This window comes from Ambystoma mexicanum, chromosome 1q (assembly GCF_040938575.1).
Source record: "Ambystoma mexicanum isolate Mex_15411 chromosome 1q, UKY_AmexF1_1, whole genome shotgun sequence".
NCBI classification, from domain to species: domain Eukaryota; kingdom Metazoa; phylum Chordata; class Amphibia; order Caudata; family Ambystomatidae; genus Ambystoma; species Ambystoma mexicanum.
In genome coordinates, this window is record NC_090922.1 from 1,117,989,753 (window position 1) to 1,118,015,385 (window position 25,633).

Consider the following 25,633-nt stretch of genomic DNA (forward strand, 5'->3'; position numbering starts at 1 on the left):
TCAGGGAGGGGCTGTGTCATTTTAGAAAGAGTAGTTTCCTACAATGTACCAATATCTGTACACATTTTTGCTTCAGCCGCAAAAATATCAAAGTCCGATTCCTTCATATAAAAGATGACACAAATACTTGACATTCTCAGAAGTGTCCTGTGTGATACTCCCAGGCAGAAGAACTAAAACGCTCAAACAGTAGCTGATATGCGTCATGTTATGCCATTTCCTACCTGTTCAGTACTTAGTTGATATCCGATTTATAACAGCAATGAAATAGCCACTGTACAGATGTACCAGTCGTATCAAATCTTAATGGGATTTTGTGTGGCTGATGCATGTGAAACTGTGTTTCAGCATCCATGCCTCCCATAGCATAAACAGAGCTTGTACAAGGCCACTTTTTTCATTTTGGCACATTTCTGCAGCTCCTCAGCCGTTTCACACACAACATAATTTGCTTAGAAGATGTCAAGCTCCAAAGACTTGATAAGAAGTAGGAAAGCTTTCAAACAAGGATATAACAATTGGTTAATAATGTAAAGAACTAAAATGATTACTTGAGATGGACAAATTATGTTGATCTATCAATTAAAAATGATTCCAGAGGAATCTGGAAATCATTAAATGATGACAATCAGATGCAATCGTAGAGGCAATACAATAGTTTATCTGAAGATATTTGGGCTAGCCATTGTCAACTAATGTATTGTGGGATATTTTGACCCACTCCAATTTGCCTCACTACATTCACTTTACTGCAATGGTGAAGGAAACAGCCCAAAATGATCGCACTGACTCCTGTGCACGCTAAAATCTTTAAAACTGTGTTTGTGTCACAGCCAGAAAAAGGCTGCACACCCTGCCACACACAGTTCAGGTGGGGTGAAAACTGAGTACTCACTGCAGGAGCATGCCAGTGGGCTCTGCCACAGTCAACATGGAGCAAAGTGAATGAAACAGCATCATTGTACTGACAACCCGAAAAAGCCTTTTAAAATGACATTTTCCTAATCTGAAAAAGTGCAGTTTTCTACTGAATCATTGAGAATAAAGGGCCCTGCAACACCCAGGATCATTCATTGAGTCTCAGAGGATCCGGGCCTCATTTTAATGACAGCTCCTACAAAGTATCTTTCAAGAAGCAAACCAGAAACCCTTGTTTTCATTTTCCACTGGAAAAACGCGGCCATTTCTTTGCAACAAATATCAAGAAACAGCTGTCCAGAGAAAGACCATAAACAAATACTGGATACATTTAGTCATGCTGCAAACAATTCCAGCACTCAAGGGAAGAACAAGAGCTGAATAAAATGTGTATTGCTGCAGTTGTAAACCAGATTTAAAGAAAGAAGTTTAATGTGCTTTTTCATGAATGAAGAGCAAAATTGCCTGTTTTTAAAGTATATTCTTGTGTAAAGGCTTAATTATTCAAGAATGTCAAAAGATTTGCTAATATTAAAAATCCACCTTTAAACTGTTTTAATTTTATATGTTAAAAGGTGAAACTTAAAGCTAAACCCAGTCTGAGTTAATCAACTATAAAAAAAAACCCTGCTCTGACAGTTCTTAGCCCTGGGAAAGGTTGACACCTCCACTGCTGGCACAGGAAAGGCTAATAGCTGCTCGGAGGCCTTGAGTATGCAGAACAAAGGAACTTCATTAGACAATCGTCTTTGCCCCAGGCGAAGACAATAGCAGGCTTGGACACTCACCCTTCCAGTGAGAGGAGCAGGAAGCTTCACTCTAAGGAGGGAGGCCCTCATTCAACTTCAAAGGATTTAAAATGTGCTTACACTTGGGAAAAAGAAAAAAACTGACTTGTGACTTGGGTTTAAAATGCTTATTCTGCAACTGAACTTCAAGATATTTAACTTGGCAGCAGGAATGAGAAAAAAATGGGAACAATGTATAATTCTAAATTTAATTGTATGTTATTCATTTGAAAACTTGGTAGGACTTCGTACTGCGTAAGGAACAGAAGTTATAAAGAATGACCCATTGCGTATTAATGTTGCGGACATGACATTGTGTACACATATTCTAAGGGTAATTGCGCATATATGTACAGAATTGGGAAATGTTAGGCCAAACCTTTCATGGTTAAAATTGCCAAAATTCACCAGAAAGACTAAACCAGGTCCCATAGACTTGGTAGTTGGATTGAAATGTGACTCACGAAATATGTAACTTCTGCATCTGATTTTCTTAGAGGGCATAACTACATAAATATGTATTTGTGGGAAAGTTAAATTTTGGTTCCAGTGGCCAGGGGAGGTTCTAGTCATTGTAAAAAAATCATCCCACAAACATGACATCCTTGGTCTGTCATCCAATCAACGAAAAGCGAGGCGGAAACTGTGCCTTTGACCAATCCTAGCATTAGGGGTGCGAACAATAAGACTGCCCAACCATAAACTTTAGTGATATCATGTGGCATGATAAATAAGGGAACCTCACAGCACACAAAGACACTGATTCCTGACTTCATCCCGATTTCTGTGTGGCGCCCTATTCCTGAATTCTCCAGGTTTGTTCCTGATTCCTAATTTCATTGCAAAGCCAAGGCCTCTGCATTGCTAAACTCTTTTTCAGCTATGCCCAAATTCTGAACCCATCCCAAAAACGTAAGGGAAGCATTTTGATCCATTCTGGCTTGCTACCACTAAATGCTTGCCTGCTGCAAAATCACCATCCCACTGATCTCCGGTCTCCAGTAACCAGTGCAGTGCAGTCCAGTGCAGTCTCCAGTCCGAGGTGCCAGTCCAGGTGACCAGAACCGCCCAGCTGACCCTATTCCGCCAGATGTGCCCTGCTGTCCTTTGTTAGACCCGATCCGTCTGATGACCAGAACCATTGACGGTCCAAAATCTTAAAGTGCACTGTAAGTATCAATATGAATCATAGTAAACCATAGCACATCTTGCCTTGCCCTATCCCAATCTCTAAACCATCCTATCTTTACCGTAAGAACCTGTAATACTGTCACAACCATTATTGCAACCCTGTCTGCGATTCCTATTTAGCGCCCATTCTCTTCATTTCTATTTTACTTGAACATAAGCCATTAGTGATTTTGATTAAATAAAGTAATGTCCCTAAAGAAAACAGGGTATCCACCACATGAAGGGTTTCAACGGCCGTGTAAGTGGAGATTCACAGGTGGCATTCTCTTTTTCTTAGCCATTAAATCTAGTTTAGGTAAAATTAATCTGTCATTTTAAAACTGATTTTCTGTTTTTCTCTGCTTTATTTTCCAAAAACAAATTAACAAGGGGGGTCCTAGGAGTCCCTCTGCCAGACATTAGTCCTGGTTACGAGAGACTTGCCCAGAGTCTTTAGCTCACTATCTTTCAAAGAGAAGAAATATCTCAAACATATCAGTCTTTGTCCTGCCCCGGGGCAGTCCAGCACCAAAATGCTAGGCAATTCTCCTCTGAAAAAGAGTACCAACAGAAACCCCTAGGGGAATCCAGACGTGGACCCCTTGCTCACTATTCTTAGAGGCACAGATCCACACTACTGATGAGGTCCAACCAGACCGAAACACGTGTCTGGGGTTTCTGTTTGTACTCTTGTTCAGAGGAGAATTGCCTAGCATTTCGGTGCTGGACTGCCCCAGGGCAGGACAAAGACTGATATGTTTTGGATATTTCTTCTTTGTGAAAGATAGTGAGCTAAACACTCTGGGTAAGTCTCTCGTAACCAGGACTAATGTCTGGCAGAGCGACTCCCAGGACCCCCCTTGTTAATCTGCTTATTTTCCAAAAACGCCTCTCATTCAACATTGCAGAACTCCCTCAATTTAACAGCTAGAGCCTTCATTTTAACTCTGGTATTTCACCAGTTTTTCTTAAAAACCGTTTAGTGAATTTTAGGCGGGAATTCGCATTTCTGCAAAGTTTTACACGTGTGATTTTCATTCTAAATTATTTTCAAACTTCCACTTGGATTCAAAGTGTTTACTTTTACTCATACTATAGCTTATGATTGTTAGCACCTTTCCCATGTTGGTCCCATAGAAATGCATACTGTTTAAGGACTTTTTCACACTTTTCATTGTTTTGCTAAGCCATTTCCAAATGTCATTTTAAAAGTGTAAGATTTCTAAACCGTTTTTCTCTCTTGTTTGAGGAGGGAACATTATATATTCAAATTCGGTTGACTGTTCTTTATTCCTGAATACCTGCTGCTTTCTCAGATCTGTTTAGAATTGCTTATTAGTGGGTTAAGGAATTTTGCACAGAGAAATTCTAACTCAAGTGCTATCTTTCAAACAAGCCAAAACTGTTCTTCTCTGTATTTTATATTCTGTATTGCTAAAAGTAAATTTAACTGCCTTACATACCTTTCTATCTGTTATTGTCACCACATTGGGGATTGCTTCTCCCTATTACAAAGCATATGTTTAATTTGAATTTTAAATAAATAAATATTAGCTTTACCAACCAGCCTGATTCCTGGTCCATTGTGACCTGGGGGTATTTTGAGAAGGGGTGCGATATGAGTGGTATATCACTCAGAATATTGAACCTATAGACATAATAAAATAAGTATTTCATTTGTGCACTGCATACTAGGCTAGGACCAGGGTGTATTGCCCGATTGAAATCCTTAACAGTATGTTATGAATAAGGATAACAGTAACCCACGTTTTTGCCCCTACATGAAGTGTGGGCTATGTTGAGATAGATTTCTCAAATCTGGCCTGGTGGAAAGATTTCAGGAAGCTACCCTTGATGTAGTGAACAGGGTAACTCTGTGAGGTTAGCCAAACCCAATCAAGGTAGGCGTGGAGAGTGGTCAAGGCTTAGTCTCAGGAGAGGGGAGTGGGATCAGGGGTCCATAATGAGTCCACACAGTGAAATATACAATGATTCTGCTTAGACAGGCAGTACAAAAATACTCCATTTATTATAGGCCCAAAACACACTAGAAATATGAATCAAGCAGGCAATATTGTCACACAACACTCAGTTATAAAAAATACATACAGTCACCTTTGGTTTGCAGAAATGCATACAATACACTTAACACCTGAAAGGAAGTCATGTAATTATGCAGTAAGGAAAACCAGTTCACAAGAAGACCCTAACTTTAAGTCCAATCCCCATGCTGAATGGGGCATTGCACCCAAACGTCCCAACATTTCTTTAGACGAGGGGACAAAGTCAGGAAGAGCTCTTGTGGTGGTGATAAATGCTCTAGAATACTAAGGATCTTACAGGTAAGTAGGATACTTTTCCATCTCTTAGAACACAGTATTCCGGTTACTCGCCGCCTGTACGTAAGTGACTTGCCAGGTCGACAGAGTCACTGGAGGTAGGTTTTCCTACCATTGGATCCAGCACAAGATGCCCAGGAGCTACGGGTGCAAGGAAGATTCCGTCCGGGTCCAGGATCGGAGTGCAACTCTTTCCGATGAAGAAATACAGCAGGCACCGATGCCAACCTCTTCAGGACACGTCAATGGAACCGGCTTCCTTCTGCCTGGTAGTCACGGCACAGGGGGCGACACCAGACTCTCTCCAGTCGCGAACGAAGACGGCCTTCCCGGGCAGGATCACTTGATGCTGGGAAGCTGAAACTTGACAGGAAGGTGACTTGTAGAATGAGCTGGCACCACCAAAGTTCCAGACAAAAACATGGAACAGTTGACGCTTCTGCCGTTGTAGCCCAATTCAGAGCTGGTTGGTCCACCGGGCAGTCCAGGGACGATTCCGAAGACTAAAAGCAGCAAGAAAGCAAGAAGATATTGAGACTGGTTGGTGCCACCAGTCCATGTGTCGAAGCACTGACTGGGGCCGTCTCAGATGAGGTAGTCCCAGCAGGGCTTCACCAAGACAGTTGCAGGAAAGGTTGCCAGTTCTCTTCAGGAGTCGTCCACAGATCTTCAGTCGGCTACACAGGATACTTGGCTCTGTTGCTAATCTTCTGGAATGGCTGCAAGACTGCTCTTCTCCTAAATTCAGGTGACTGAACAAACACACCCCTCCAATAGCAAGGATCTGCACCACTCACTCAGCGAGCAGTGGTCAAATCATGGACCACTGTGGGTTTCACTCATGCATGCACACTAGAGTTTAAGGCACCACAGTTTGTGGACTGGGCCAGACAGTCCCACCCACTTCCTCTGTCCACACAAATGGCATGCACTAGCCCACGAAAGCAGCAGCTTTACCGGGCAAATGCATGACCATATTAGGGATTTCCTGACCTGAGAAGGCAGGAAACAAAATGGCTGAAGGACAAGCAAAACATCTTGCAGCATTGCTATTTCAGGAACCTAGCCACATTTAGTAACCAGACACTGTAAACGTGAATGTGCATAATAAAATGAATGCAAACATTGTAAAAATGTAATTGCTGCCAGCAGCTAATCCTTGGACATATTTAAAAGTAACCAAAGAACCTAGCGTACACATTCTAGGGTGATAGAAAAGTATCCCCATGCACTGCTCCCCATGCACTATATTGTAAGATGCTGTGTGTACTGTTACAAGAGTTAACAAAACAGGTAAAAAGTAAAAGACAAAAGGGAAACAGTTTAAAGGAACTGACAGTCTGAAGGACTATTCAGTTTCCCCACAACAACATGAGCAAAAAGGCCAGAGAAGTGAAGCTAAAGGCTTAACTTCTCTCTAAAAAGTCAGGACAGGTCAAAATCAAAGCAATACGTTTGGAAGGTCATAGAATATGGAGGGAAAATTGCCAAAGAGAAATCTTTCTCAACAGGCTAGAAGTTTCTTACAAGAAGATCTCGAATATACATTATTGCAGCTAATAAAGTGAAAAGAGTGTGTGGCTCAGACAGCCTTTCAAACACCTTATTTAAGTTAGATATACGCCTCTGGATGGATATCCTTATGACACTATAGGAAAACCTCCTCCGACTTGGTCCAGAGTTGTGCCCATATTTAAAAAGTGTGACAGGGCTCTTCCTAGCGATTATAGGCTGATATCTTTGTTACATCGAAGTAGCAGGGTACTGGCCTCCCTATTGCTTAAAGGTCATTTGGCCAGGGCAGATCATTCAGTGAGACTTAGTATCTTTCAGATGGGCTTCAGGAAAAACATGGGCACAGCATGAGCAGCCTAGTTTACTCCCTCCGTCAAAGGTAAGCCATAGAAAAGCATGGCCACTCGCTTTATACAGCCTGCTTTGATCTAATGGCAGCCTCTGACAATGTTGACAAGGAGTTTGATGTGGAGGAAACTAGGATCCTGTGATATTCCTGAAGGGCTGCTGAACATTTTGATAATGTTTCTCACCAACACTTTATTGCAACTAAAGCTGGATGGTGGTGGTTCTTTATCTAAATGAAAAACTCTGTCAGGGCTGCGTTCTCGCCCCCTCTTGGTTCAACTTGGATATGCAGCCGACATTCAGAATTAATTTATCCTCTGAAATTGGGGCATTTGCACATCGGTTGGATGGCATATGCCGATGATCTAATCATCCTTGATTCTACACCTATTGACCTCCGAATATGCCCGATGAAATAATTTAAAGGTAAATACAAATAAAACTAAACTGATCACTTTTAAAGGGGACAAAAAACACAATGGCTTTTAAGTGGGTTATTGGTGGGTCTAGTTTAAATCAGATCACCTATTTAGAGCTTCTGATGGCAATAAACAGCAAGTATTTTTAATTAACAAAAAGTGGAGTTTAAAACTGGGATGCCTTATAGCCCAAATGAAACTCATTAATCGTAAATATGGAAGTTATTGCATACATGCATTAATTACCTTCTATAATGCAAAAGTAAGTCGGAATATGTTATACAGGCTTGAGATTCTGATTGTGAAAAACTGGAAATGGCGAGTTACTTTGGAAGATTTGGTCTGGCGTTCTGTTCTGTGGTTAACTCCATTTCCAGTTTTTGCAGTTGGGATGGAATTTGTGTTGAGAGCTTAGCCCACTGTTATTAATTGTAATAAATGGAATCTAATTATCAAGATCGGCTGTGCTCCAAATAACACTGTACGTGGTGAATTAAAAACAACACATTACTTACCCCTGTTTGTGTTCTGATTACTGAATGTTCTTCCCACTGATTCCTCATCTTGCTATATCCATATCCAGCTTTGCAGACTACCCTCCTTCTGCACAGCCGAATTGGGTATTAAATAACCCACATGAGCTTTGGAAGAGCATATATTACAAAACGCCACCACTCAGAGGGTTAGGCTGGGAGGGCAATGAGGAATCCGTGGGAGGAACATCCAGTAGAAAGAACACTATCTGGGGCAAGTCATTTTTGCTTCTCGTGGATTGTGTCCTGTCGTGGATTCCGCAACTTTGATAGTCTACCATAGCTTTCTTAAGAAACCCTCTGCCGACCCCTCCTGCCCAACTAACTATTGCCCAATCTCCAACACTCCTTTCCTGGGTAAACACTTGGAAAAGCTGGCCATCTCCCAGCTCAATCTTCACACTGAATCTGTTAGTTGTCTCCATGATCATCAGTCTGGCTTCAGAGCTGCCAGAAGCACGGAAACTGCTCTCCTGAACATCCGTGAAGACCTGCTCTCTAACCTCGATTCCAACACCCACTGTGTCCTCATCTTACTCGATCTCTCTTCTGCCTTTGACATGGTCAACCATGCCATCCCGCTCCACAGTCTCCGCGATAAACCGGGGATCACCGGTCAGGCCCTAGCGTGGCTGACTTCTTTCCTCTCTGATCAACCCTCCCAGGTTCAACTTGGGTCCTTCCTCTCCTCTATCTCCATCTCTACCTGTGGTGTTCCCCACGGGTCTAACCTCTCTCCCTGGCTGTTCAACCAATACCTGGCACTTCTTGCCCACTGCATTGCCGCTATCTGCTCCAACTTCCAGTGCTATGCGGATGACACTCAGCTCATTTTCAGGCTACCCTCTGCCACCTCCTCTCCCTCTCTCATCTCTGACTGTCCACCATCCAGGAGTGGTGTGCCGCCAATGACCTCTGTCTTAACGCCAGTAAGACTGAGATTCTCCTCATCGGCACACCCACACCCTCCTTTCCTGTCACTCTCTGGCCGGCCTCTCGTGGCCCTCTTCCTTCTCCCACCTGTGAGGCTAAAAACCTTGGTGTCATCTTAGACTCCACACTCTCCTTCTCTCCTCACATCTCTGAAGTCTCTGTCACACTACCAACTGCACCTCCTCAGAGGTATTCTTCCTTTCCTCTCCTTCCCCCGGAAGCACACTGTCTCCAGAGCTCTGGTTCTCTCTAGGCTGCACTATTGCAACAGCCACCTTTCTAAATCTGCCTGCTTCTACTCTCCGTCCTCTACAACTCATCCAGAACAGGACTGCGAGACTTGTCCTCAAGCCCAGGGATCGTATCTCTCCAGGACTGAAATCCCTGCACTAGCTCCCAGTGACTGCAAGGATTAAGTTCAAAACCCTCTGGAGGTGGTGCTGTTTAGCAGCCCAAGATGGCTGCCTAGCTCCCAAGCTCTGTGTGGGATCAACAAGAATCCGACCACATCTGCGGATTAAAGCATCATTATGCTCTGAAAAATTAAGGATTCGTGGCTTGTACCTTCCTGTTCACTCGCTGTGAATTTGAGCCAAATCCAGAATCCTGGGACCGAACCACAGCGCCTGTAGCAGCAACCCAGTCCCTCGGGCACTCCAGCCCCTTCGGGCGCCTGGTCTCCTGCGCCTGACTGCCTGTGGTGGCGGTGGCCACTGAAGCTGCTGACTGTGCGCCCGCTGGCCCCATCTGCTGAGTTCTCCACTCGGAGCTCGGCCTGAACGCTGTGACCTCGGCCCTCCGGAGCCTGGGCCCGGCAGAGACGCGCTCTATCTGTTCCTGGGACCGGGCCCCCTTCGTTTGCGGGGGTTGCGGTCCGCGGACTGGAGTATGGCTGCCCCCGAACTGGGCCCCCTGCTGCAGCAGTGACATCTGGGGCCGCTCTGCCCCTCGAACGGAGCCCCCCTGACCCCCGCCTTCCGGGTCCTCCAGCCTGTAGTGGCAAGTGGTTGCGGCGATCCCGGCCCCCTGCTCAAGATCCGCTCCGGCTGATGCGGGCGGCTCCGGGGGTCGGACTGCTATCTCAGGCCCGGGAGGGGACACGCTCCTGGTCCCTCCACTCCGGAGACTGGGCCCACCTTCATCCAGACTCCACAGCGCAACGAGCCTGCAGGGGAACAACTGCGGGTCAGGTGAGGAGCGGGGGCCTGGGACTGTTTTGTGAGACCTCGCATGCCAGCAGCCCCCACAAGACTTTCTCAATAGATTTACCCTGACAGGCCACGTTAGTTCAATGTTATAGAATGGCACCCACTGGAGACTGTATACCCACCTGCCTCATTGGAGATGCATGCCGTCACTTGCTAAATTCAGCATTAAATGACTATCTCACCGCTATCAAGTCTCCTCCACCTTTTTGCTGCATGCCCTGAGGAACCTGTTGGCCTTCACATATACTGCGCAAGGAGCGCCCATTCTTCTACCGTGCCGGCTGGCGGGCTTCTGGAGAGGTGAACCCTGGCGAGCTGGTCCCATACAGCGCCTCCCAACCATATGTAGGAGAATCCTCACGCCATAGCTACTACTTGCTACTGTTGGTTGGCGCCCTCTCCTGCTTGGCTGCACGGGTGGCCTAATGCTTGCTACCTAGCTGTGCCCCCCTCGCCTCTGCTGCTCCTAGAGTCTGGCCTCCCGACTGCCACCGGGGTGGCGCACTTGGTTCTCCGACATCTAGTCCCTTGACTGCCCATTCTTCTTCATTGTCTGCTCTGGGGGGCCTCCTCCATCTCTGAGGCTGTGTCAGTAATGCCAAATAGATCCAAAGGGACCTCTGGGAGGGGAGCCATGGATACATTTACCAAGTCTGTTCCGAGGGCAGAGGCGGGGCACACATCCTTGCAGGAGGACCCTGAAACTGATACTCCCTCTGGGGCGAAGACCCCCGATCTGACTACACTCATGGAGTCCATGGCCAAGAATTTTGCCTCCTTCCACGAGAAATTAGACGACATCAACGCTAATGTTGCCTCCCTAAAAACCTGAGTGGATCAGGCAGGTACCAGAATTACTGAAGCTGAAAGCAGGATATCCACGAATGAAGATGAGATCCATGTGCTACAGAACTCTGTCGCCTCCTTGTCGCGCGACATGAAGAGTGTGAGAGTCAAGTGCGATGACCTCGAATCACACTCTCGAAGAAATAACCTACGCATAATTGGGGTCCCTGAGAACGCTCTTAAGGGACGCATGGAGGACGCCGTCGAGGCCTTACTCAAAGATCTACTAGGCAATCCGGCTCTCTCACCGTACTTTACTGTTGAACGTGCACACAGAGTTTAATCACCGCGCCCCAAGCCGGGGGATATCCCAAGGCCCATCATCGCTAGGATTCTCAACTACCGGGACAGAGACCTTATCCTCCGCCTGTCGCGTGAAAAGGGAGACCTACGCCTCGAGTCCCACACCATCAGGATTTTCCCAGACTTTACAATAGCGGTGCAGCAGGAAAGGCACCAATTCCTTGGGGTTAAGAAACTGCTTAGAGAACGTAATGTCCCATACGCCATATTGTTTCCGGCACATCTCAAAATTACTCACAATGGCAAACTGTACTTCTTCACTGTCCTAGACGAAGCGGTGAAATTCATCGAGGCACACATACCACTTCATAATCCGTGAGGTGACTGCGTCAACGATGACTAACTGAATGTGACTCAGCCCGACGTGGCTCATCCTGGCTAGTAATCCTTCACTTTATATGCGACGATGGCAATAATCTACTACTAACCATGCGAACTAGGCCCCCTCAACATACATCCGGCCCGTGGCCCGGCTCTGGTGCTGTGGTCATTGATCCCCTTCTCCCTCTGAGGGAGTGGAGCTGGTCTCTGGCTTTGGATACCTCTTCAGTCTCACCTTGCTTCTGATAGCTTACTGGCTTTGGGGCCCTACACAGGCTCTGTCTTCCGCAGAAACCCGTCTGACAGCCCACGCTGTCTTACATAACATTCAAGTAGCCGCCCACACGGCAACAGCGCACCTCACTGCAATTGCAATGCTTATGTTTTGTTGGATGTTACTGTTTGTTGGCCCCAGTTGGGCCCTTGAAGGGGCATATCCCCGTTTGATTTTGCCCTCCAACCTCTACTTTTCAGTGTGTGTCGGTTTAGTTGGTGGCACCTGCATCCGGGGTGGGGGGATTTCCACTGCAAGTTGGGGGTGGGCAGTGAGGGTGGGGGGGTGGTATTGTTGGGGATCGGGGTAATGGTATTGTAAAAGACGGGGGCATTTTGGCAGTACGCACGACATCGGGGCACCCCCACAGGAGCTTTCTTCACTCTCCATGTAAGTTTCGACAACAGTTGTGGGATGTTCCTAGTGTCCTGAAATGCCTACAAAAGTGATGTACTGGAATGTCCGGGGTTTAAGTAACTACACCAAGGCCCGCAAAAGCATGCCCCACGCAAATCGACATGGATGTAAAATATTACTCTTGCAGGAAATGCACTCTAAGGGCCCTCTGACCAGGTGCATGGCACCATCATGGGGTCCCCATAGATACTCCACCTCTTACACGACCTGTACCAGAGGGGTATTGACAATGATCCATAGGTCACTTAGGTTTGTACTCCACAAGAGCTATATAGGCCCAGAGGGAAGATATATTATTCTACATTGCGCAATAGCTAACAGGGAATACTTACTAGTTAATACTTCTGGCCCTAATGTGGACTCTCCCGACTTTGTTGACCAGGTGACATCCATATTTCTGGTCTATGTGGGGGTGCAGATCATCTGGGAGAGGGGGGGGGGCACATGAATTTTATATTAGACATCACACTGGACAGAACTGGCACAGCTCCAGGACTGCTTTCCAGCGTGGCGCGCAGACTCCTGGCACATAGCACAACACTTGACATTCGAGACGCGTGGCGGGCACTGCATCCACAGACGCGTGAATACACCCATTACTCCTCTGTGCATGACAGCTCCTCCAGAAATTACATGTTCCTTCTGTCTAGTACACTACTGGGGTGGGTGGTAGAAACTCAAATATTGGCACGCACCCTATCAGACCATTCACTGATCCGGATATCCCTAGAATTAGGGGTGCCTGCACCTACCATTACCACATGGCGTTTCAAGTTCTTGGCCCTACAGGATATAGTATTTAAGGCCGACATTCTTTCCGACATCCAGTCCTATTTTGAGCTTCATACACCCCAGTCCACCTCCTTGGGGGTCCGTTGGGAAGCTTTCAAAGTCTTCATCAGGGGAATGTCCATATCAAAGGAGGCGGGAGTTCTCAGAGCCATAAGAGCGGCCCTTGCCCACTTTGAAGCCAAATTACAAGAACTAGAGTGCTCATCCTACATCCGTTGACCCTGCCACCCTCTCCCAGATCAGCAAAGAACTCCAATTCTTTAATGAACAGGCCACCAGGGAAGTTCAATACTTCAGCCGTCCACAGGCGACTCGTAAATATGGAGAGGGGGATAGACCCGGCAGGACGCTGGTTGCATTGGCTAGGGGTGAGTGGCGCCAAGCCCAGATTACTTGCGTCAGGGAAAGCCTGGGGTCGGAACGGTGGTCTGACCAGCAAATCTTGGAAGTCTTCACGGACTTCTATTCAGAACTGTATTCTCAACCCCCCCCTGAGCACAGGGGGTCCGATATGCGTGACCTCCTCGAGCAGATCCCCACGACTAACGTCTCCCCCCCAACCAGAGTCCAACTGGACTCCCCCATCCTGTTGGATGAAATAGTCGAGGCTATATCCAAATTCCCCAAAGGAAAAGCACCTGGCCCCAACGGCTGACAGCAGAGTTCTATCAGGAGCATGTGGCCATTCTGGCCCCTGAACTACTTGAAGTTTGGAACGAGTCACTCCAGCTAGGCACCCTTCCCCCAACACTGCGTGAGGCCGTCATTACAGTCTTACTCAAACCCAGCAAACCCACTCATGAGTGTGGATCATACAGGCCCCTCTCGCTAATGAATTTGGACACCACACTCTTCGCCAAAGTGATTGCTAACCGCTTCCTCCTGGTCATGTCATACATGGTCCACGACGACCAGTCAGGCTTTGTACCTGGGAGATCAACATCCCACAACATTAGAAGGCTGCTTAATGTCATGTTGTGCATTGACTAAGGTGCGAGAGCAGTTGCGGTCACACTGGATGCCCAGAAGGCGTTTGACATGGTGTCTTGGAAGTATGTTTGGTTGGTGTTGGAAACTATGGATATAGGGCCTAATATGATCACATATATTAAGTTGCTGTACACTTCCCCGGCTAGGGTTCGAGTTAACTCCCAGATGTCTGGTCTGTTCCCTCTCTTTAGAGGCACCCGACAGGGATGCCCGTTTTCCCCGATCCTGTTGGTCTTGGCAATAGAGCCAATGGCCGACTACTTCAGGGGGCGGCACGCACGTAAAGGGATATGGTTGAAAGACTCCCCTGAGATTATCTCACTCTACGCGGACGATGTGTTACTCTTCATAAGAGACCCATCTGTTTATCTAGACCCAATCTTACGCAATATCACCCGTATAGGTACATACTCCGGGTTTACTATAAACTATACTAAATCCGAGATCTTCCCCCTTACTAGTTTCCCGCTACAACCAATCTCCGAGTACCCGCTCCGTTGGTCCCCGGATGGGATTAGGTACTTGGGAGTCCAGGTGTCCCTGACCAAAGAGTCGCTACTAGCAGACAACTACTGGGTTGTGGCAGAGCAGGCCGAGGCCAAAATTACGCGCTGGCGCACCCTTCCACTATCACTAGCCGGAGGACTCTCGCTGGTAAAGATGATTTTACTCCCCAAGTTGCTATACATATTCAGTAATGTCTCCGTCTGGCCGGGTAAGAGATACTTCACAAACCTGCACAAGTTGTTCGCTCAATTCTTATGGCACTCTGGCGCGGTGCGTAAAAAGTGGTCAGACATGTCACTGCCCTACGATAGAGGGGGCTTCACCGCCCCGGACATGCTACGATATTGGATTGCATCACAGGCACAGTTCGCATCTTACTGGTACCCCGGGCCCCCACCCCGTCCTCATGTCAAAGTGGAGGCTCTGGCAGCAGCAGGCACCAACGTAACGTCCTTGATTCTAAACCGGCAGTATGAACCGGATTCCCCCATTGACCCGGTCCAGACCACGGTGCAAGCCTGGGGCCAGATGTTCAAAACTTGTGCCGAACAATACCCGTACGACAAGTGGCTCCCCGCCTGGAACTTTCCCGGGTTGGAACCCACACATGACACCGTCCTGGCGCGACACTGGGAGGCCCTGGGATACCACGCCCTCACTGATTTCTATCCAGAGAGGCAGTTTATAACACCACAGACGTGGAGGCCAGGTCACTCGGGTTCCGTTCTGGAACTTCTGCAGTTCTACAGACTCTGCGCTGCTTTCCGAAATGCATGGCCCGACTTCCCCAATGAACCCCAGGACTTCCCTGGGATTGCCTACATCGCCAACTCGGGTGGCGCCGTGGGGTGGTTTCTTCACTATACAAACTCTTACTGACCACTGCCTCCCCCCCCAGCCATCCAAAGCCCGGGACGACTGGGCATCTGAGCTGGAGATGGAACTCACTGATCAACAGTGGGGGAGCATGTGCTCTCATACTAACAGGGTGTCCCTAAATTTCCGCCACCGCACCATACAATATAAATTGCTGAACAGACTGTATTACACTCCGCATAGAATCTCCAGGTTTACGCGCTCTGACCCTCGGCTCTGCCTTCGCTGCGGCGTGGAGGACGCTGGTCATTTACACATGTTTTGGGATTGCCCGGAACTAGCCACATTCTGGAGTAAGATCATAAAGACATTGTTTGTAATCACTGATTCTGTTGTTGATCCTGACCCGATGGGGGTTCTGTTTGGAGTGTGGCGGCCTGGGGGGACGAAGGACATTGTTAAGTTCCTGAACGTGAGTTGTGTATTAGCCAAGAAATGTGTCTTGCAGAACTGGAAGAGCCCCACCTCCCCCTTCATTCCAGAAATGGTTAGATTTACTCACGTGGTCCCGAAATTGCGAGGAAGAGTTCCTGGGTATGCTCCCGGCCTGCTCTAGTCCCCAAAATATATGGTCCGCCTTCAACAGCTACTTGAATAGCTTAAATGACACCTCCTCGGTGGACGAGTCCTCCCAGCCCTCTCCATTAACTGTTTGAGAACTTGGTGCTCTGTGATATTTCATTACTCAACTACTGTTGTCCTACTGTTGTTTATATGCCCTTGTATTCATCTATACATGTACCAAATTTGCTTTGACTTCTCTGATGTATGTGTATGCTATATGCCTCTGTCAACAAAAATAAAAGTAAAAAAAAAGGTTCAAAACCCTCTGCATTGTCCAAAAGGCCTTCTGGGGCTTGGGGCCTCAATACCTTCAACTCTCTCTTCCTAAATATCTTCCTTCTCGTGCTCTTTGCTCTTCCGCCTCCAACTCCCTCAGGGTCAGTGGCTTCTCCAAGCAACGAGTTGGGGGTAGATCTCTTTGTTCAGCTAGGGCCTCCCTCTGGAACAGCTTCCCTGAAACTTGAGAATCATCTCTGGTTCCGGAAGCACCTCAAAACCTTTCTCTTTGCTTTTGCTTTTTCTCCTCCTCTCCCCTGCGGACTTCCTGGCTGAAACTGAAACTGCACTGGTTACCTGGCCACCCTCTGATCTCGGGCCCAGGTCCCCTCCCCTGCCAGCCGCTCACCTGCACTGCCTTCCTGGCAACCCCCGCACTTGGGGACTGTTTTCTGTATCCCTACAGCCCCACTACCAGCACTTGACACCTGATGTCTGCACTTGCCACCTGCTGGCCTTCCTTTTAATTGTTATTTATTCTATTATCCCCATGTACTGCACTGTCCCCCGCCCCGTCGCCCTTACATTGCACTTGCGCAATTTGAATGACACCTGGCCTAGTAGGATCGTTATCTGTCTTCCCTCCGTTTCCCCCTTCCTTGCCTCATCGCGGCTCGAAACAATTGTGTATAGGCGCGTTATAAATGCCATATCATAATCATATAGCAGTTTTGTAGATGGAGGTGGAACCAGTGGAATTTTTGTATTATTTTGTATAATGTTCTAATTATAGATTGACATTGTGCAGAACCGCTCTTCCAAATCGAGTGTCCTGGCCCGACAGTGTCCAAGCAGTAATGCTTTGAGAAAGTGTGTAGTGAGGACCAAGTTGCGGCATTACAAACGTCCTGCACTTGTACACCTCTTTGGAGAGCCAAAATGGTTGCCACTCTATTGGAATGAGTTCTTAGGATTTCAGGGACTACTTTTCCTGCAGTAGAGTAGAAGCTTGCCTGACATCAGTTCCAAGAAATGTAAAAGCCAAGAGCCATTTTTTCGGGTCAAATCTGTGTAACCTCTTCATCCTTAGAAGGATGAAGAGGTGGGTAAAAAGCTGGTAAAGTTAGGTTCTGTGTTAAATGGAATTCAGGCATAACCTTGGGAAGAAAGGAGGGACGAACCCTCAAAAGTACCTTGTCCATGGAAAATATTGTAAAGGGTGCTTTAAATGATAGGGCCTGTAGCTCACTCACTCTCCGAGCAGAAGCAATGGCTACCAAAAAGATTGTTTTCAATGTTAATGACCTAATTGGACAAGAAGGAAGTGGTTCAAATGGAGCTCCCATCAAGAAGGTTAATACCAGGTTCAAATCCAAAGATAGAACCAGTGCTCCTGCCTGAGGAAATTCCCTGGAACAGAACAAGGTGCATTTCCTGCTGATACTGGACACAAACAGGTCTACTGGAAATGTTCCCCAAATGGTGAAGATCTCTAGAAGTACTTCCTGAGCCAACTCCCACTTGTGGGAGATCGTGCTTTGCCTGCTCAGAGCATCCGCCGTCATTCTCTTCTCAATCTAGGGGAACAGCCGACAACTTTCAGGTGTGGAGCGCCCAAAACCAGAGCTGCATTGCCTCCCTGCACAGTAGTAGGGACCCTACATCTCTTTTGTTGAGGTAATGCATGGCCACTGTGTTTTCCGTCATCAGGACATTCTTCCCCTGTATGGATGGCATAAAGGCCATCAGCGCCAGTCTGATCGCCCTAGGCTCTAAAAGGTTTATGTGTAGTCTTGATTCTGATGGAGACCAAAGTCAGCTGATCGCTAATGTGAGCTCCCCATCCCTAGAGGGAAGAATCTGTGACTACTGTTATCTCCGTCCAGGGTTGCCAAAAAAGGTTCCGCTATCATCACTCTCCTCGCAGCCACCACAGGAGATCCTGTGCGACCTTGCTCGGCACCTGAAAAAGGTCCGTCATCCTGCATGAAAATTGTGCCCATTGGGATACAAGGGCCCACTGGAGGGACCTCATCCTTAGGCGGGTTTCTGGCACCAGGAAACTGCAAGATGCCATAAGGCCCAGCAACCTCAGAAAGTGAGATGTCGGCAGATGTTGGGCATTCTGAAATCTCATTACCATCTGCAAGATATGTTGAGCCCTCAACTCGGGAGGCAAAGCCTTCCCAGAGGAAGAGTCCAGGACTGCTCCAAAAAACTGAAGCTTTTGAGAAGGTGTCATCGGGGACTTTGTGAAATTGAGGGAGTTTGTGGAGGGAATGACAGGTGTTCCAGAGATGTCACAGAGCCTGTTTGAGGGAACAAGCTCTGATCAGTCAATCATCTACATAGGCAAAGGTGTGAATCCCTCCCTTACTTGTATTCGCTGCCACCACCGCCATCAACTTGGTGAAGACCCTTGAGGCAGAGGTGAGCCGAAAAGGCAGTACCCGAAACGGATAGTGAGAACTGTCAATGGTGAACCTCAGATATATGGTCACAGTCCTCAGTCTTTCATGGGAACCAGAAAGTAGGGGTAGTACTGACCCTGGTACTGTTCCGCTACAGGTACCCATTCCACGGCGCCATTCGCTAACAACGGAAAATCTCCTGTAGGAGGAGCGGATCTGGTTCCCGAAAGGATTGCTCGCTCGGAGGACAATCTGGAGGCCTTTGTAGAAATGGGAGACAGTAACATCGAGCCACTGTCTGAAGGGCCCATGCATCTTAAGAAATACAATGCCATTCTTGTATATGCTTGGTCACACTGCCTCCCACTGAGGTCCTGTGAGCAAAGTGCTAAGAGATGTCTTGGAAGCTGTGGCAGAGGGCAACAAGAACGACGCTGCCTGAGCAGTTTTTCCTCCATGGCCTCTGGGTGCATGTGTGAACCTCCTTTGTTCTCTCTGGGTAGTCTGACCTCTTCCACTTTGGCCAAAAGAGGAGTAATAACGAAAGAACACCTTCTCCAAGACTGCAAAGGCAGGTGTGGCTGTTGCGGCTGACGGGTGGCAGCCCCTAAAGATTTTGAAGCAGCTTTAGAAGCCTGCAGTTTCTCCAAGCGGTCATCTACCTTTGGACCAAAAAGGTTGGACCCATCAAAGGGCAGGAGTCTTGATTGGACGCCATGGGCAAATTCAGATTTGCATAACCACGTAAACCTTATGACCGCACTAGAGCCCATAGACCGGCCAGCAGTGTCTGATGAATCGAGGCCTGATTGAAGGGACTGGCAAGAGGCCTCTTTACCATAGTTGATGAGATTATAGAATTCATCTCTCATCTCACCTTCAGGGATGTTATCTGCAGCCTGTGCAATAGTATTCCACAAGGTATACAAGTATTTTACCAGAACACAAGATGCATTATTGGCTTTTAAAGCCATGCTTCCAGCAGAGAATATTATTTTTGCTAATGAGTCTTACTTCTTGTTATCCCTATCTGGGGGATGGTTGGATAAGCCGCAGCCTTTGAAGTGGAGGTAGACGTTTGCTTCACCAAACTCTCTGGTATAGGGTGCTTTGAAAGAGTCAGGGTCCACAGAAGGTCTGCATTTCTTCACAAACTCCTTGTTTACAGCAGGAGTGGTGTCAGGCTTCTGCCAGTTCTCTAGCAGAGCAAATTACTTACCCATGGTCTCTTTAGGGAAGATGAATTGGAGGGCAGATGGCCATCTCTAGAAGGTCCACGTTCTCTTGGCCCAATCCGGAGCAATCGGATCATGGATTTCCCAAACGTCCTCAACCTCCTGATGATATGTGGAATGACAAGGACTGGTGGGAACGCATACACGGGTGGAATTCCCGGTCCACTACAAACACGTCCCCTAAAGCTCCTCTCAGAGGAAATTCCCTGGAGCAGAACAGGTTGCATTTCCTGTTGACATTGGATGTGAACAGATCCATTTGAGGCATTCCCCAGAGGGTGAAGACCCCCAAAAGGACTTCCTGAGCTAACTCCTGCTCGTGGGAGTCAGTGATCTGCCTGCACAAAGCATCTGCCGCTGTGTTTTCTTCTCCGTCTAGGTGAACTGACGACCAGAGAGATTCCCTCTCGTAGTGCCCAAAACCAGAGCTGAATTATCTCTCTGCAGAGTGGCAGTGACTCTACACCTCCTCTCTCGTTGAGGTAATACATGACCACTGTGTTGTCCGTCATTGTCAGGGCAATCTTTCCCCGTACAGAAGACAGAAAAGCCATCAGCGCTAGTCTGATTGCCGTCAACTCCAAAATATTTGGACTCCGATGGAGACCAACGACCGCCGATTGTCAGGTTGTTCATGTGAGCCCTCTACTCTGTGAAGGAGGAGTCTGTCACAACCTTTAACTCCAGACATGTTTGCCAAAAGGGATCTCCTTTCATCACATTTCCCTGACAGGATCCCCACCTTGTTCGGGACCTGAAGAAGGTCTGTCATTCTGTCAGAGAACTGTGACCACTGGGTTCTGAGGGCTCATTGAAGGGATCTCATTCTCAAACAGGCTTCTGGTACCAGGAAAATGCAGGATGCCATGAGAAACCTCACGAAATCAAAGGCCGGCAGATACTGGTCACTTTGAAACCTTTGGACCATCCACAGAAGAGGTTGAGCCATCAACTCTAGGGGCAAAAGCAGAGGAGGAGTCCAGGACCGCTCCAATAAATTGAAGCTTTTGAGAAGGTGTCACATGGGATTTCTTGAAACGTAAGGAGAAGCCCAGCATGTGAAGGAAGTGGCAAGTGTGGCTGAGATGATCTTGAGCCTACTCGAGAGAGCAAGCCCTGATAAGCCAATCATCCAAGTAGGGGTAGATGTAAATCTCTCCCCTCCTTAGGCTTGTTCCAACCAACACAATCAGTTTGGTCAAAGCACTTGGGGTGAAGGTGAGCCCGAAAGAAAGAACCCGAAAGTGAAAATGAGAACAACCAATGGCGAACCTCCGGTGCTTTCTAAGCTTGGTATGGATTGGCATGCGAAAGTAAGCATCCTGAAGGTCCAGTGACAAAAACCAATCATGAAGTCGAAGGCCCTGAAGGATCTGCGAGAGAGTAACCATCTTGAACTAGTCCTTCCTTAGGAACTTGTTCAAGCATCTCAGGTTCAAGATGAGTCGCAGTCCTCCATCATTCTTGGGAATTCAAAAATAAGGAGAGTACTAACCTTGAATTCCTCTCCGCTACAGGCACGGACTATCGCACCTTTCTCCAACAGGGGGAGAATCTCCTGTAGGAGGAACGGATCAGGATCTTTTAAAAAATTGCTTTCTGGGGGGCTTTTTAAGAAACGGAGGCAGTAGCCGTGAGCCATTGTTTGCAGTGCCCAATCATTAGTGGTTATGACTCTCCAAATGCTGAGTCAGCCTGAACTCTCACCACAGTCCTGTGAACCATGGACTCAAAGGGGTTTTGGGGATGTTGCAGAGGTCAAAGAAGTAGAGGCCAAGAGAGGAGCCTTACCTCCTCCTCCTCGTTAACCACGAGGTGCTCTTCTCTGACCTCTTGGTGTGAACTGGCCTCTTCTTCTTGCAATTGAGGAATAAAAATGAAAAGGCCAACCCCTCCAATTATGTGAAGACTGCTGCAATTGTGGAGGCTGACGTATTGCTGCTCCTAATGACTTAGCTGCCGCATTGGATGCCTGTAATTTCTCCAAGATCTTGCTAGCCTTGGAGCCGAAGAGCTGGGAGCCATCAAATAGCATGTCCAATAGTCTGGACTGGACGTTCGGTGCAAAACCCAACTGTCTCAACCATGCAAATCTCCTAGTGACAGTACTCGACGCCATGGCTCTGCTTATGCAGGGCGAGGAATCTAATCCAGACTGGAGAGACTGGCACATGGCATCTTTGCCATCTTGAACAAGGTTTTTTTTTTAAAAAAAAACTCTCCTCCCCTTCAGGGATGTGCTCTGCTGCCAAAGCCGCTACATCCCACAAGGAGTGCGTGCACTTGGTAAGAGCACAAGTCGCATTAATGGCCTTCAAGGCCATACTGCCTGCCGAGAACACTCTCTTCCCCATGGCGTCAAACCTCTTATAATGCCTACCTGGAGTGATAGTTGGGTAGGCTGCTGCCTTAGAGGTTAAAGTGACTGCCTGCACCACCAGGCTCTCCGGGGTAGGGTGTTTTGAAAGAAAACCTGGATGAATTGTTGCAGGTTAGTATCTCCTTGCCAGATCTTTGATAACAGCCTGTGTAGTATCTGGTTTCAAACAGTTTTCTAATACTTTGGTTCTTAAAGCTGTGTAAAAAGGCTGCACAGGCTCCCCTGAGAAACCTCTATCCAGGATGTCTGTGACATCATCCTGCTCATCAAAAATAGCCTTTGGTCTGCCCAAGCCCAGACACTGTGACTTTGCCCATGACCGAACTATAGGCAGGTACAGCATGTCCAACAGAATTTGGAATGGTTCTGGCGAGGTGGCCAAGCCACTACCATCTCTCACGAGGGTCCACATGATTTTGCATTCTGAATTCCTCAGAGATTGCGTGACCTCCTCGAGCAGATCCCCACGACTATCGTCTCCCCCCCAACCAGAGACCAACTGGACTCCCCCATCCTGTTGGATGAAATAGTCGAGGCTATATCCAAATTCCCCAAAGGAAAAGCACCTGGCCCAAACGGCTGACAGCAGAGTTCTATCAGGAGCATGTGGCCATTCTGGCCCCTGAACTACTTGAAGTTTGGAACGAGTCACTCCAGCTAGGCACCCTTCCCCCAACACTGCGTGAGGCCGTCATTACAGTCTTACTCGAACCTAGCAAACCCACTGATGAGTGTGGATCATACAGGCCCCTCTCGCTAATGAATTTGGACACCACACTCTTCGCCAAAGTGATTGCTAACCGCTTCCTCCTGGTCATGTCAGACATGGTCCACGACGACCAGTCAGGCTTTGTACCTGGGAGATCAACATCCCACAACATTAGAAGGCTGCTTAATGTCATGTCGTGCATTGACTAAGGTGTGAGAGCAGTTGCGGTCACACTGGATGCCCAGAAGGCGTTTGACATGGTGTCTTGGAAGTATGTTTGGTTGGTGTTGGAAACTATGGGTATAGGGCCTAATATGATCACATATATTAAGTTGCTGTACACTTCCCCGGCTAGGGTTCGAGTTAACTCCCAGATGTCTGGTCTGTTCCCTCTCTTTAGAGGCACCCGACAGGGATGCCCATTTTCCCCGATCCTGTTCGCCTTGGCAATAGAGCCAATGGCCGACTACTTCAGGGGGCGGCACGCACGTAAAGGGATATGGTTGAAAGACTCCCCTGAGATTATCTCACTCTACGCGGACGATGTGTTACTCTTCATAAGAGACCCATCTGTTTATCTAGACCCAATCTTACGCAATATCACCCGTATATGTACATACTCCGGGTTTACTATAAACTATACTAAATCCGAGATCTTCCCCCTTACTAGTTCCACGCTACAACCAATCTCCGAGTACCCGCTCCGTTGGTCCCCGGATGGGATTAGGTACTTGGGAGTCCAGGTGTCCCTGACCAAAGAGTCGCTACTAGCAGACAACTACTGGGCTGTGGCAGAGAAGGCCGAGGCCAAAATTACGCGCTGGCGCACCCTTCCACTATCACTAGCCGGAGGACTCTCGCTGGTAAAGATGATTTTACTCCCCAAGTTGCTATACATATTCAGTAATGTCTCCGTCTGGCCGGGTAAGAGATACTTCACAAACCTGCACAAGTTGTTCGCGCAATTCTTATGGCACTCTGGCGCGGTGCGTAAAAAGTGGTCAGACATGTCACTGCCCTACGATAGAGGGGGCTTCACCGCCCCGGTCATGCTACGATATTGGATTGCATCACAGGCACAGTTCGCATCTTACTGGTGCCCCGGGCCCCCACCCCGTCCTCATGTCAAAGTGGAGGCTCTGGCAGCAGCAGGCACCAACGTAATGTCCTTGATTCTAAACCGGCAGTATGAACCGGATTCCCACATTGACCCGGTCCAGACCACGGTGCAAGCCTGGGGCCAGATGTTCAAAACTTGTGCCGAACAATACCCGTACTACAAGTGGCTCCCCGCCTGGAACTTTCCCGGGTTGGAACCCACACATGACACCGTCCTGGCGCGACACTGGGAGGCCCTGGGATACCACGCCCTCACTGATTTCTATCCAGAGGGGCAGTTTATAACACCACAGACGTGGAGGCCATGTCACTCGGGTTCCGTTCTGGAACTTCTGCAGTTCTACAGACTCCGCGCTGCTTTCCGAAATGCATGGCCCGACTTCCCCAATGAACCCCAGGACTTCCCTGGGATTGCCTACATCGCCAACTCGGGTGGCGCCGTGGGGTGGTTTCTTCACTATACAAACTCTTACTGACCACTGCCTCCCCCCCCAGCCATCCAAAGCCCGGGACGACTGGGCATCTGAGCTGGAGATGGAACTCACTGATCAACAGTGGGGGAGCATGTGCTCTCATACCAACAGGGTGTCCCTAAATTTCCGCCACCGCACCATACAATATAAATTGCTGAACAGACAGTATTACACTCCGCATAGAATCTCCAAATTTACGCGCTCTGACCCTCGGCTCTGCCTTCGCTGCGGCGTGGAGGACACTGGTCATTTACACATGTTTTGGGATTGTCCGGAACTACCCACATTCTGGAGTAAGATCATAAAGACATTGTTTGTAATCACTGATTCTGTTGTTGATCCTGACCCGATGGGGGTTCTGTTTGGAGTGTGGCGGCCTGGGGGGACGAAGGACATTGTTAAGTTCCTGAACGTGAGTTGTGTATTAGCCAAGAAATGTGTCTTGCAGAATTGGAAGAGCCCCACCTCCCCCTTCATTCCAGAAATGGTTAGATTTACTCACGTGGTCCCAAAATTGCGAGGAAGAGTTCCTGGGTATGCTCCCGGCCTGCTCTCGTCCCCAAAATATATGGTCCGCCTTCAACAGCTACTTGAATAGCTTAAATGACACCTCCTCGGTGGACGAGTCCTCCCAGCCCTCTCCATTAACTGTTTGAGAACTTGGTGCTCTGTGATATTTCGTTACTCAACTACTGTTGTCCTACTGTTGTTTATATGCCCTTGTATTCATCTATACATGTACCAAATTTGCTTTGACTTCTCTGATGTATGTGTATGCTATATGCCTCTGTCAACAAAAATAAAAGTAAAAAAAAAAAAGGTTCAAAACCCTCTGCATTGTCCAAAAGGCCTTCTGGGGCTTGGGGCCTCAATACCTTCAACTCTCTCTTCCTAAATATCTTCCTTCTCGTGCTCTTTGCTCTTCCGCCTCCAACTCCCTCAGGGTCAGTGGCTTCTCCAAGCAACGAGTTGGGGGTAGATCTCTTTGTTCAGCTAGGGCCTCCCTCTGGAACAGCTTCCCTGAAACTT

At 47.9% G+C, this 25,633-nt stretch overlaps 1 protein-coding gene across 5 annotated transcripts in view; it reads right to left on the reverse strand.

Moving 5' to 3' along the window:
* The window catches only part of GPSM2 (G protein signaling modulator 2), an 822,550-nt gene that overhangs the window by 676,018 nt on the left and 120,899 nt on the right, over nucleotides 1-25,633 (reverse strand). The window lies entirely within an intron of this gene.